The following is a 13447-nucleotide window of genomic DNA, read 5'->3' as shown; positions in this document are numbered from 1 at the left end:
CAGTTTCTTCAGTTTCAATCTACAGTTCATAACCAGTAGATTGTGGTCAGAGTCCACATCTGCCCCTGGAAATGTCTTACAATTTAAATCGTGGTTCCTAAATCTGTGTCTTACCATTATATAATCTATCTGATACCTTCTAGTATCTCCAGGCTTCTTCCATGTATACAACAGTCTTTCATAATTCTTGAACCAATTGTTAGCTATGATTAAGTTATGCTCTGTGCAAAATTCTACCAGGCGGCTTCCTCTTTGATTTCTTAGCCCCAATCCATGTTCACCTACTATGTTTGCTTCTCTGCGTTCCCTACTATCGGATTCCAGTCACCCATGACTGTTAAATTTTCGTCTCCCTTCACTATCTGAATAATTTCTTTTATGTCATCATACATTTCATCAATTTCTTCGACATCTGCAGAGCTAGCTGGCATATAAACTTGTACTACTGTAGTAGGCGTGGGTTCGTGTCTATGTTGGCCACAAGATATAGTTTCTCCAAAAAACAGAATATTCGCGGTACACTTGTGAATTGGTCGTACGGGAAAATCCCCACTTCATTGCTACCTCAGAGATGCTGTGTCCCAACGTTCTTGCGCCGACTATGACATTACGTTCAAACTCACTTAAATCTTGATAACCTGCCATTGTAGCAGTAGTAACCGATTTAACAACCGCGCCAGACACTTGTTACCTTATATAGGCGTCGCAGAACGCTGTGCCATATTCTGCCTGGCCGGCCGCTGGTGGCCGAGCGGTTCTGGCGCTACAGTCTGGAACCGCGCGACCGCTACAGTCGCAGGTTCGAATCCTGCCTCGGGCGTGGATGTGTGTGTTGTCCTTAGGTTAGTTAGGTTTAAGTAGTTCTAAGTTCTATGGGACTTATGACCTCAGCAGTTGAGTCCCATAGTGCTCAGAGCCATTTGAACCATTTTATTCTGCCTGTTTACATATATCTGTATTTGAATACACATGCCTATACGAGTTCGTTTGGCGCTTCAGTGTATGTGAAGCTGCTCTTGAATACAGGCATACACAAAGAAACTGGAGTAGTGACAGTCACGTTTAATTGCCAGTAACGTTGTAGGGCCAATCGCCGTACATAATTCAAGATCTCGGAAACGCTTCTTGCTCGTCAAGTCTCTAAAATATTACGGAGGGAATGTTAGACTTTAATGTCTACTTGAAATACCCGCCCGCATTGCCCCGCGCGCTAGTACACTGCTTCCAGGACAGGAGGACGAGTGCCGGTCCCGGATTGAATCCATCCGGTGGATTAATGACGAGGGCCAGAGTGCCGGCCAGCCTGGAAGTGGATTTCAGGCGATTTCACACATCAGATTAAGTTGAAACGTCCCTTTAGAAAAATTTATGAATGATTTGCTGATAAACCTGTTACATTATTTGATTTTCAAACAGCTGAGCAAAACTGAACGTACTCAGACATTTCTCTCTTTACTTATTCTGATCAACACTAAATTGACAAACAATATTTTTAGCGGAACGCAATCTGACTTTCAAAAATCCCTACAAAAGAATGGCCCTGACTAACAATAACCTATACCTTTCATGAATCACTTACCTCACAAAAATCATCGTTACTCGAACTACTGCAATACAGCGAGCGCCAATACTGCCAGCTAAATAAAAGATTCTAACTACTGAAGGCACTAACTACTGATACGGATAGTTAGCAAATGAAAGATTTTGATAGAGAACAAACGATGTATTTACCTTAATAATGTTCCAAAGTCATTATATATATATATATATATATATATATATATATATATATATATATATATATATATATATATATATATATCAGTTACTGATACCCAATATTACAAATTTACTCTTTCTGATGGACACACGTCCAGATCGTCCGCTCTCAAAACTCCGCCATCTCTCTCCCCACATCCACCACTGCTGGCGGCTCCCCTCCAACTGCGCAACGCTACGCGCTGTTAACATCCAACTGCCCAACACTACAATGGCGAATATTCCAACAATGCCAACCAGCCACAGACTGCACACTGCACAGCCAGTGATTTTCATACAGAGCGCTAGGTGACGTTACCGACATAAAAACCTAAACAGCCTACTTACAAAGTGGATACCCGGCACCCGGCCACCCTCTACCAGTATCAATACCAAATCAAGTAATTAACTTGCAAACCCACTGAAGATATGAGATAAAGGCCAGGAAAGAGAAGAAGAATGTCTGGTCGAAATCGAGCTCTTTAATAACTCTGTTTTTTGGAGGGAAGAACAGAATTAGAATATATGTAAATTGAAGGGGGAATCACTGCTATCAGCTGCAGCAGGACATTACGCGGAATCAGCGGCGACGAACTAATATGTGTACCGGACCAGGATTCGAACCCGGGACTTCCTACTTACTAGGCAGGTGCGGTAACCATTGCGCCATCGCGTTACCGCAGCTGCACGGATTGTCTCGCTACTCCTCGAGGCCGATCCACGCTCCCATCGAGCGCCACCTATCCGCAGTTCTTGCCCATTGTATTCGAGCGACCTCCTGTGGGAATCTCTGAGTAGCGAACAGGAGTATAATGGACAAGGACTGTGTATAGTTCACGCTCCATGGAAGTGTGGATTGGCTTTAAGGCGTACCGAGGTAGTCCGCGCAGTTGAGCTACCGCTGTGTCGTGGATGGCGCAATGGTTACCGCACCTGCCGAGTAAGCAGGAGGTCCCGGGTTCGAATCCCGGTCCGGTACAGATTTTCGTCCGTCGCCGCTGATTACGCTTGATGTCCCACTGCCGCTGATAGCAGCGATCTCCCTTTAATTTACATATAGTGTTCCACAGCTACTGGATTTACGTGATGTCTGTTCTGTCTAGGGAACAGACACTGTGATTTCAAGTAAAGAATGAGAATAAACTGATAGGCACTTGAACTGCGTTCCCCTAGATTATGAGGACAGCGTTTTAACCAACCCCCAGGCTCGTTCGGTGTTTTTAATTGCAGAGATACAGAGAATTTATTACTGGTGTTAATGTTCTTGTTAATGTTGTCATGTCCGCAGCTCACGGTCTTGCGGTAGAATTCTCGCTTCTCGCGCACAGGGTCCCCTGTTCGATTCCCAGTGGGGTCGGGGATTTTTCCCTGCCTTGAGATGACTGGGTGTTGTTGTGTCGTCTTCATCACTATCATTCATCACCAAAACGGTCGGAGGAAGGCTATGGCAAACCACCTCCGCTAGGACCTTGCCTCGTACAGCGGTGCGGGTCCTCCGCATCGTCCCCTACGCTCCTTGGAGTATGGGACATCATCATCATCACTATTGTCTACAGATGAAAGTCATTTCAACTATCGTACTTTTTTTCTTAGCTTGTTACATGTGCTCAATAAAAAGTCATTTTATGATGTTAATAGACAGTCAAAAAATATGCCCTTCAAGGATTGTGTTCAGTAGTACAAGAGTAAAATATGTGGGGCTGCGCTGTTAGTGATTCATTTGTCACGGTCATTGGTGATCAGGTGGTGCTCGGGAGGAGTGTCTGTGCGTCCTCTGTGTTGACTTTGCAGGCAGTTTCGCTCTAGGGTACAACCATGCCCCACAGACAAGCAATTTGAATTAGATCGTATTATGGGCCTGCGGGAAGCTGGATGGAGGTATCGACAGATTGATGCACAAGTTGACAACAATATATCCGTATTTTATCGCTGCTTTCAGCTGATGTCTGTGGACTACTTGTCAGGTGTGCTGTTTGAGGCTTTCCCGGAGCTGCATCTGCTTGATAGGTTCCCGGAAATTACGCCGGATAATATTGTAGAAACCGCACAATATTATCCGGCGTAATTCCCGGGAACCTGTCAAGCACGTACTTGATAGGTGTCATGTAATTTTGGTATCTGAATCGATTGTGAGCGAGCAGCCATATGTTGTAAAGCTGTATCGCAGAACTTAAGTTAGTATCTCTGATGTGCGAGAGGGCGCAATGGGGCAGACGATGTTAAGCTGTGGCAGAGTGAGGAAGCAATGGCAGTATTATGTTTCAAAGCTAAAGTCCCAATTCATCAATTTGTTCAATCAATATGATTATATCAAGACTGCAACGGAAACTGATTTGTGAAGGAAGAAGTCTACTGAAATGTCAGGTAAATATTATGATGTTACTTTTTTCACTATTGTTGCGTCAACGGACTAACTTGGTTATTGTTTTGAGAGTTGCTAGATTTAAGAGATAGGAAAGTGTACTGTTTGGATGTTAAGAAGTTCATTAAATTTAAAATCTGCCTTGAGCACTTTTTCACACAGTGCAAAAAACTTAGTTTTGTCATTTATGTGCCTATTTCATTTTTTTACCACCCTTTCCCTTACAATTTTTAGGGGATCATGGAACCAAGTGTGTTCGAAAAACAGCTCGATTTGCAATTAACAGAGAAGTCACTGCACATCTCGAGTGTCTCTGTGTAGATTCACTAATTTGCAGCTTTAGCACACAGGCGCGCAAGACAAAGCAGTACTACAATACGTTATCCAGATTTGCGTAGAGTAAAGGACAAAATATTTTGATTTTAATTTTTATTCAATCAGGGCCAACTTATGTCATTCAGAGATAGTTTTGTGATCAATGTTGCAAAACCAATTACTCTAGGTTTTATGTTAAAGTTCATTATTCAGGTAGTTTGTACTGTTCAAAATTCTTGCAGTCAGATTGATAACTTTTGCAGTATGGAATACTTCAATTTTCATTACGACAATCAAATATTATTACAGTGCAGCTTTGCTTTCACATTACGACAGTCAAGTTTCATTGCGACAGTTCATTTATTATTACAGCTCAGAGCTTACTATCAGAAACAGTACTTCAGTCATATTTTTAATTATATTAGATAGAACTTTCACTAATAACAATTATTTAAAAAAGAACTTTCATTATACAGGGTGGTCCACTGATAGTGACCGGGCCAAATATCTCACGAAATAAGCATCAAACGAAAAAAGTACAAAGAATAAAACTCGTCTAGCTTGAAGGGGGAAACCAGATGGCGCTATGGTTGGCCCACTAGATGGCGCTGCAATAGGTCAAGCGGATATCAACTGCGTTTTTTAAAAAATAGGAACTCCCATTTTTGTTACATTTTCGTGTAGTACGTAAAGAAATATAAATGTTTTAGTTGGACCACTTTTTTCGCTCTGTGATAGATGGCGCTGTAATAGTCACAAACGTGGTGCCACGGAACATTCCGCCAGTGGGGACAGTATTTGCTTCGTGATACATTACCCGTGTTAAAATGGACCGTTTATACCAATTGCGGAAAAGGTCGATATCGTGTTGATGTGTGGCTATTGTGATCAAAATGCCCAACAGGCGTGTGCTATGTATGCTGCTCGGTATCCTGGACGACATCATCCAAGTGTCCGGACCGTTCGCCGGATAGTTACGTTATTTAAGGAAACAGGAAGTGTTCAGCCACATGTGAAACGTCAACCACGACCTGCAACAAATGATGATGCCCAAGTAGGTGTCTTAGCTGCTGTCGCGGCTTATCCGCACGTCAGTAGCAGACAAATTGCGCGACAATCGGGAATCTCAAAAACGTCGGTGTTGAGAATGTTACATCAACATCGACTGCACCCGTACCATATTTCTATGCACCAGGAATTGCATGCCGACGACTTTGAACGTCGTGTATACTTGTGCCACTGGGCACAAGAGAAATTACGGGACAATGACAGATGTTTTGCACGCGTTATATTTAGCGACGAAGCGTCATTCACCAACAGCGGTAACGTAAATCGGCATAATATGCACTATTAGGCAACTGAAAATCCACGATGGCTGTAACAAGTGGAATCTCAGCGACCTTGGCCCGTTAATGTATGGTGCGGCATTTTGGGTTCAAATGGTTCAAATGGCTCTGAGCACTATGGGACTTAACATCTATGGTCATCAGTCCCCTAGAACTTAGAACTACTTAAACCTAACTAACCTAAGGACATCACACAACACCCAGCCATCGCGAGGCAGAGAAAATCCCTGACCCCTCCGGGAATCGAACCCGGGCGTGGGAAGCGAGAACGCTACCGCACGACCACGAGATGCGGGCGGCATTTTGGGAGGAAGGATAATTGGCCCCCATTTTATCGATGACAATCTAAATGGTGCAATATATGCTGATTTCCTACGTAGTGTTCTACCGATGTTACTACAAGATGTTTCACTGCATGACAGAATGGCAATGTACTTCCAACATGATGGATGTCCGGCACGTAGCTCGCGTGCGGTTGAAGCGGTATTGAATAGCATATTTCATGACAGATGAATTGGTCGTCGAAGCACAATAACATGGCCAGCACGTGCACCGGATCTGACGTCCCCGGATTTGTCTCTGTGGGGAAAGTTGAAGGATATTTGCTATCGTGATCAATCGACAACGCCTGTCAACATGCGTCAGCGCATTGTCAATGCATGTGCGAACATTAGGGAAGGCGAACTACTCGCTGTTGAGAGGAATGTCGTTACACGTGTTGCCAAATGCATTGAAGTTGACGGACATCATTTTGAGCATTTATTGCATTAATGTGGTATTTACAGGTAATCGCGCTGTAACAGCATGCGTTCTCAGAAATGATAAGTTAACAAAGGTATACGTATCACATTGGAACAACCGAAATAAAATGTTCAAACGGACCTACGTTCTGTATTTTAATTTAAAAAATCTACGTGTTGCCAACTGTCCGTCTAAAATTGTGAGCCATATGTTTGTGACTATTACAGCGCCATCTATCACAAAGCGAAAACAGTGGTTCAACTAAAACATTCATATTTCTTTATGTACTACACGAATATATAATAAAAAATGGGGGTTCCTATTTTAGAAAACGCAGTTGACATCCGTTTGACGTATAGCAGCGCCATCTAGCGGGCCAACCATAGCGCCATCTGGTTTCCCCCATCAAGCTAGACAAGTTTTGTTCTTTGTAGTTTTTTCGTGTGACGCTTATTTCGTGAGATATTTGGCCCGGTGACGATCAATGGACCACCTTGTATATTAATATTATTTATTTAAAGAGAACTTGCACACTCTCACACCTGTAGACTTTGTTCTGGACGTCCGTGTAGTAGACACGCACGTCAAGATCAACACATTGTGCGAGCAGCAGTGGCCTATCGAACATCGCCCAGGGGAGAAATCCGGGCACGTTTTGCTTCTGCTGTGTCACCAAGTACCACTGGCAACCGTCTGTTTGCAGCAGGACTAAGACCTCGTGTATCTCTGGCGATGCCATCATTGATACACAACGTGTTACGTTTTTCCAGTCGTCTAGGGTCCGACCGATATGATTAACCCAGAAGAGGAAGTGCTGTTAGCAGACGCACTCGCGTCGGTCCTCTGCTGATATAGCCCGTTAACACCAGATTTCGCCACACTGTCCTAACTGATATGTTCGTCGTAAGCTCCACATTAATTTCTGCTGTTATTTCACACAGCGTTAGCACTGGAAACTCTACGCAAACGCCACTGCTCTCGGTCGTTAAGTGAAAGCCGTCGGCTTCTGTGTGCCGGCACCGTAATGCCTGAATTTTGGTATTCTCGGCACACTCTCGACAATGTGGATACCGGAATGTTCAATTCCCTAACGATTTCTGAAACGGAATGTCCCAAGCGTCTAGCTCCAACTACCATTTCACGTTCAAAATCTGTTAATTCCATTATCACGTCGGAAACCTTTTCACATGTATCACGTGAGTGCAAATGACAGCTCCGCCAAATGCACTGACTTTTTACACATCGTGTACGCGATGCCTTCGCCATATATATAAGTCCATATCGCTGTCCCATGGCAGCAATAAAAGCAGTATTGTAATAAAGTTTACCATTAAAATTATAAAGTTCGCTGAAAACATTTTTGTCCACTTCAATAAATTTTTCCATATTCTTTTCGCCCTACTAGAACCACCATTTCGAATTTTTCAGTATTTATATTGAAACACGTATGTATTCATTACCAGCGATGGCGAGGCATGACAGAATCTCTGACCAGAGAGTTATTTATCGTTGCTAGTCTGCGCTTGACCGCGCGAGTGTTCAGTTGCGAGTTGCACTCTGTCTGCAGTAGTAGTCAGTCGGTAGTAGTGTGTGGCGAGTGGGCAGAGAGAGTACTCAGTTGGATAGTAGTAGCAGTCTGGAGCAGTTGCATGTAGCGAGTGGACGGTTGTACTAAGCGGGCGTCGGCATGCGTCGACGGCGTGCTGTTCTTCGGAATCTGGTCAGGATTGTGGTGGACGATGTGTATTATTGTTGAAGGTAATGAAGCAGCGTTGTGCTCAGCTAATAACGTCTGTTAATTGTAATTAATTTGTTCAAAAAATGATGCCCCAATAATAACCTTTTATAAAGTAACTCATTTAAAGAAAAAGGTCAATTTCAATTTAAAGAATATTTCCTATGCATTCCCTCCATGAATCAAAATTAATGTAGGCCAGCATTGCACGGAGCTGTGCCGAAAAATAAGAGCAGATACAGATGCAGTTTTACTGAGGTAAGAATTTATCAGGTTTAATTATTTCACAGGGCCGAAGGTCAGCGATGCTGCCCTTAAAAAAGATTTACCTGACATTATTATTTCTGTTAGGAAGTTACATTTCCTATGTGGTTCATTATTTAATCAGTATTATTGTGTGGGTTTGTGATCAATCTTCGTTCCTTAACGTTAATTTTGCAAGGAGGTTACGCTTGACTCATTTTTATTATTCGCTTTTGTGGGAAGACAACATTTGGCACGCATTTTTTATAATCATTGACTTTTAAATTTATTGCGGGGAGGTTACACTTGGCGACATCCGGACCAGGATCGTATTTCTTTGTGAATCTTCTGATAAGTAGTCAGATATCTGTTCTTATTTACTTAAAAATAATTAGTATTTGGCGCAACGCATTTTCTAATTTGTCAATCTTTCTTCCACGGATCATCGGCAATTTGTTGCTCTTTGTTCTATTTGTGTTTGTTGCTTTTTGCATTGTGCTTATTTCATTTGTGATTAATTTGTTTTGAGAAAAATGCCGCGAAAAACTGTTAACAGTACATCGCGATGTGTAATGAATGAAATAGCCGATTCTAATAATTTGAACGATAGTACTTGTGACACACAGTGTAATGATGACAATCCTCCGTTTACTGACAATCATTGCGTACCGACCATTAATAATGATTTTTATCTTAACGTTGAACAAACGAATTCAATTGTGTCCTCTGTTAATTTAACAACAATTGATGACGCGGGGCGTTCTGTTGTAATGAGCGCTGCCCAGCTTGACACGCCCGATTACAAAATTTACTTAATGAACAGACAAATTTTTCTAATGAAAATGAACAGTGTACTCAAAGTACGGCAGATTTATTTGATGCCGAGGTAGTGACTAACAATACACATCCGATTGGGAAACCTTTTCAAAAATTACAGAATGACCAAATGGTTACAGAAAATGTGACAATTGCAGGTACGCCATCAAACAGCACAGAGAATAGGGCCGATAATTTTGGCTGGGATCGGCTTGTGGCAGTATTACTACTAATGAATGAAAAAGCGGAAAACCGTTTCAAACAACTTAAACTAATTAATGAAAGTTACAAACAGTCGAATGAAGGACAAGACAACATTAATGAAAAAATCAAACAACTTAGTGAACGGAATAAACAGCTTAGTGAACAGATTACAGCCATTGCCACGCAATGTCATGATACTAAGGGACAATTAGGTGACGAAATTAAGGCTTGTGCTAGTAATAGTAGTGAAAACACTAGATATGTTGCACAAGAATTAGGTAATAGACATACAGGCACAACAGAATCACATAGAGATGAAATTAGTGCAGTCGCTGAACAATGTCCTAAAATCGCAACACAGATACGCGACGAGTTTAATTTAAAGTCACCGGAACTTTCACGCACTCTGAATACTGAAGTCGATAAGAAATTTGAACAACAGATCAGCCACAGTGACGAACGTATTAAAGTAACAGAAATGAAAAATGTTTCACTCAATAACACAGCACAGCATACGCGCCATTCCGAACATTTCTCACACTCGTACAGCCAGTGAAACTTAAGCAATTTACAGAAGCTACGCGACTTAAAATCTGAAAAGCTACGGGAGTTAAAATCCGAAAAGATACAGACAAACAGATTCTTATGTAATCGTGAACCTGTTCACACATTCTGTGATGAGAACGTTGATTATAAGCAATTTGTATCTGTAAAAAAATGTAAGGAATTTAATAATGACAGAGCACAGGTACACACTTTGAACTGGATACGACAATTTATTTTTGTACTTTCACCAGCATTGCGTGTAATACAGAAACTACAATTAGCATGGATACAGCAATTTATTTTTGAATTTTCTCCGGCATTGCCTGCAACGCAAAAGCTGAAATTTATTTGTAGCGCGTAATTGACCTCAGGGGATTCATTACGCTTTAATGAGTATGTGCCGTAGTGTGCACAGGGCCCCGAGCTGTAGTAATGCTGTTTCATCTTTAGTTTTCTGCACTGCTGCCTTCTTTTCTACTATCCTTTATATCTATCAAAACAGCTCTTTAACTATTGCTCTACCTAGGATTAAGAAATGAGTCAAGAAAACCCGATATGACAAATTTTACCGAAAGTGACAGTTCTCTCTAGACACTCTCGAAATGACAACTACCAGCGTAATTTTAATATCAAAAAATTTTTAATCATTAGTATGTGTAAAATTATCAGCAACAGGAACCACATTTTGGTAATAATAGAGGTTTTTCTCCGCAACAGCATCAAAACCAGCCGGTTAGCATACCTAACAAACAATGCAGTCTACAAGGTCAACCAAGCTTTAATGTTTCGCCGCGTGCACGTATAGTCTCAGCTCCAACAAATAGCATCGCACAGCAGCAAGGAAATCAGTACGTACAGAAAACACACTATTTCAATCCCTATCGCAATGCACCGTGTCTTTTTGGAAGACATACCACCGTTTACACAGACCACAGAGCGATACAATTTTTACTTTCGGCTAAATTTACACACGATAGATTAAGCAGATGGAAACTTTATCTACAGGAATTTAATTTTACAATAGTTCACATTCCCGGCACACAAAATGTTTTAGCAGACGCACTATCTCGTTCTCTCGACAACAATCAGCAAGACATCGCAACCAACTTCTGCAATGCAAATTTCAGCGTCATGTACATTCAACAAGTTGCATTTGAAAATTTCATTTCGTCGTCATTACAAGACATAGCACAAGAGCAGAATAAAGACAACGTATGGAAAGAGATTAAACACCTCTGGCAAGATAGGAATAATGTTACGATTAGAAACCATTACACTGTACGCAATGACATTCTGTTTCGCCGCTCTCATCCTGACAGCAACAATTGGTTACTATGCATTCCTGATGAACTTGTTAACAAATTAATCTGGTATACTCATTTAAGTTACGCACATTACGGAGCTAGAAAATGTTTTCTTATACTGAGACAGAACTGTTATTTCGCCAACATGGAGAAAAGTATACGACGAGTTTTAGCGTCATGTAAAATCTGCCAGAAAGCTGAGTCAGACACAACTTCACATATTCCTCCATTATATCCCATTGTACCTGTTAAATTGAGACATATGGCCGCTGTAGACATTTTTGGTCCGATTCCCAGAACTAATAGAGGTTCTTGCTACATCTTCGTCGCTGTTGAACTCGCTTCGAAATTTGTTACCTTCACCCCGTTACGCAAAGCTACTGCTAAAACTGTTTCGAAAGCATTTGTAAAACATTTTATATTCCATGTAGGGCATGTGTTGAAAGTAATTTCCGACAATGGATCACAGTTTCGATCTGCTATATGGACACGTATGTTACGAGCTAGAAACATTTCTCCGAGCTATATATCCAGGTACCATGCTTCCTCGAACCCTTGTGAACGATTAATGAAAGAAATTGGTAAACTGTGTAGAATATACTGCCATAAAAGACATATTGATTGGGACACACACATACACTCATTCCAGGATGTAATTAATTCCATACCAAATGAATCCACTATGCTATCTCCATCTGTTATACTGAAAAATGTCGAACCACCTAACAAAATTAAAGAATTACTAACCTTTCCTACATCTCGTCGACTACGACACCATGAAATAATTGACATTGCGGTGAACAACATCAAACGTGCCGCAGAGCGCCGTAGAAGACAACAAAAACAGGTTTGTATACGCCGTGACTTTCACGTTGGACAGAAGATATTAGTACGTACACACTAATTTATCCAACAAAATAAAAGGTAGGTGCAGTAAATTTGAACTTCTATACGCAGGTCCATATCGGATTCGCAGCATTCCTCACCCCAATGTAGTACACGTCGAAACTTTGAGAACCAGAAAATCCAAAGGAAACCACCACATATCGAATATCAAACCTTTTATTGAATGAAGATACTTTATGATTTAACATGCTGTAATGCCATTTGCTAATTTTTATGACCACTTATGCAATTATATTTATATGACTACTTACTGATGATTGTCGTATTTTTCTTGGCAAGTGCCCGGCAAGGTAAGGTTAGCAGGTCGCTCTTCTTGTCGTTACACATCAGACCGTGCGTATTTTTCCAGATAAACTTACGTATCTTATGAATAATTATGCAATTTTGCCTAGTGACATATTAATTTTATTAAATTCTCTCCCCATTAAAGTCTTTAATTCTCGCCTCTATTAACTACACAACATACAAGCTAAACACAAAGAAGGTCATATTTCTTGTCATCATTTTTTTTATGTATGTATGATTGTCTTCTTGTTTTGTTTATATGCATTATGAAATAGTTAAGATATAGCAAACACCAGTTGACTTTGACATTTTTTGCCTTATGATATCTCAACATCGTGACTATTTTTACATTTTTTTTGCTGCTACATTGTGATACACTGGGTACATTTTTGCCTCTCAACACTATCTATATTTTTGACAGATTACGTTTTCTGTCATGGTATGCTGTATGCTCAATTATGTTACTATAAACCAGTTTTTATTTAATAGGTATATGATTTAAATACAAGACATTAATCTTTGTTCATCATTTTCAGAAAGAAATAACGTGTAAAGGAAATAAATTAAACAGAAATGGAATTTCATCTACGGAATAAACGAAAGAAGATGCAAAAACCTTATGAGGAAGAGTAAATGGATCAGGATTAACAAGCATTAACAAGAATATACTATACACATCGTAGAATAGCAGTTTTAACTAATTTTTTCTTTCAGAATACGAAGCGATTGATGCAGGCTGTCAGACAGAACTTCACATCTTAGTTTTAGTGATAAAATATGATAGAAATAAGGAATAATTGTATAATGAAGTGACTTTTTTGCGGATGGTAATGAATGATGATGAATAATGATGAAGAATATGTTACTATGAATAATGAAGTTTTTT

General features: G+C 40.6%; 1 non-coding gene across 1 annotated transcript; it reads left to right on the top strand.

Moving 5' to 3' along the window:
* The first annotated feature begins 2663 nt into the window (after window positions 1-2663).
* Trnat-agu lies at window positions 2664-2738 on the top strand. The gene has a single exon. It is a non-coding gene; the product is annotated as a tRNA-Thr (tRNA).
* Window positions 2739-13447: the final 10709 nt, after the last annotated feature.

This window comes from Schistocerca piceifrons, chromosome 2 (genome assembly GCF_021461385.2).
Source record: "Schistocerca piceifrons isolate TAMUIC-IGC-003096 chromosome 2, iqSchPice1.1, whole genome shotgun sequence".
Lineage (NCBI taxonomy): Eukaryota > Metazoa > Arthropoda > Insecta > Orthoptera > Acrididae > Schistocerca > Schistocerca piceifrons.
This window is presented reverse-complemented; position numbering and strand designations above follow the sequence as displayed.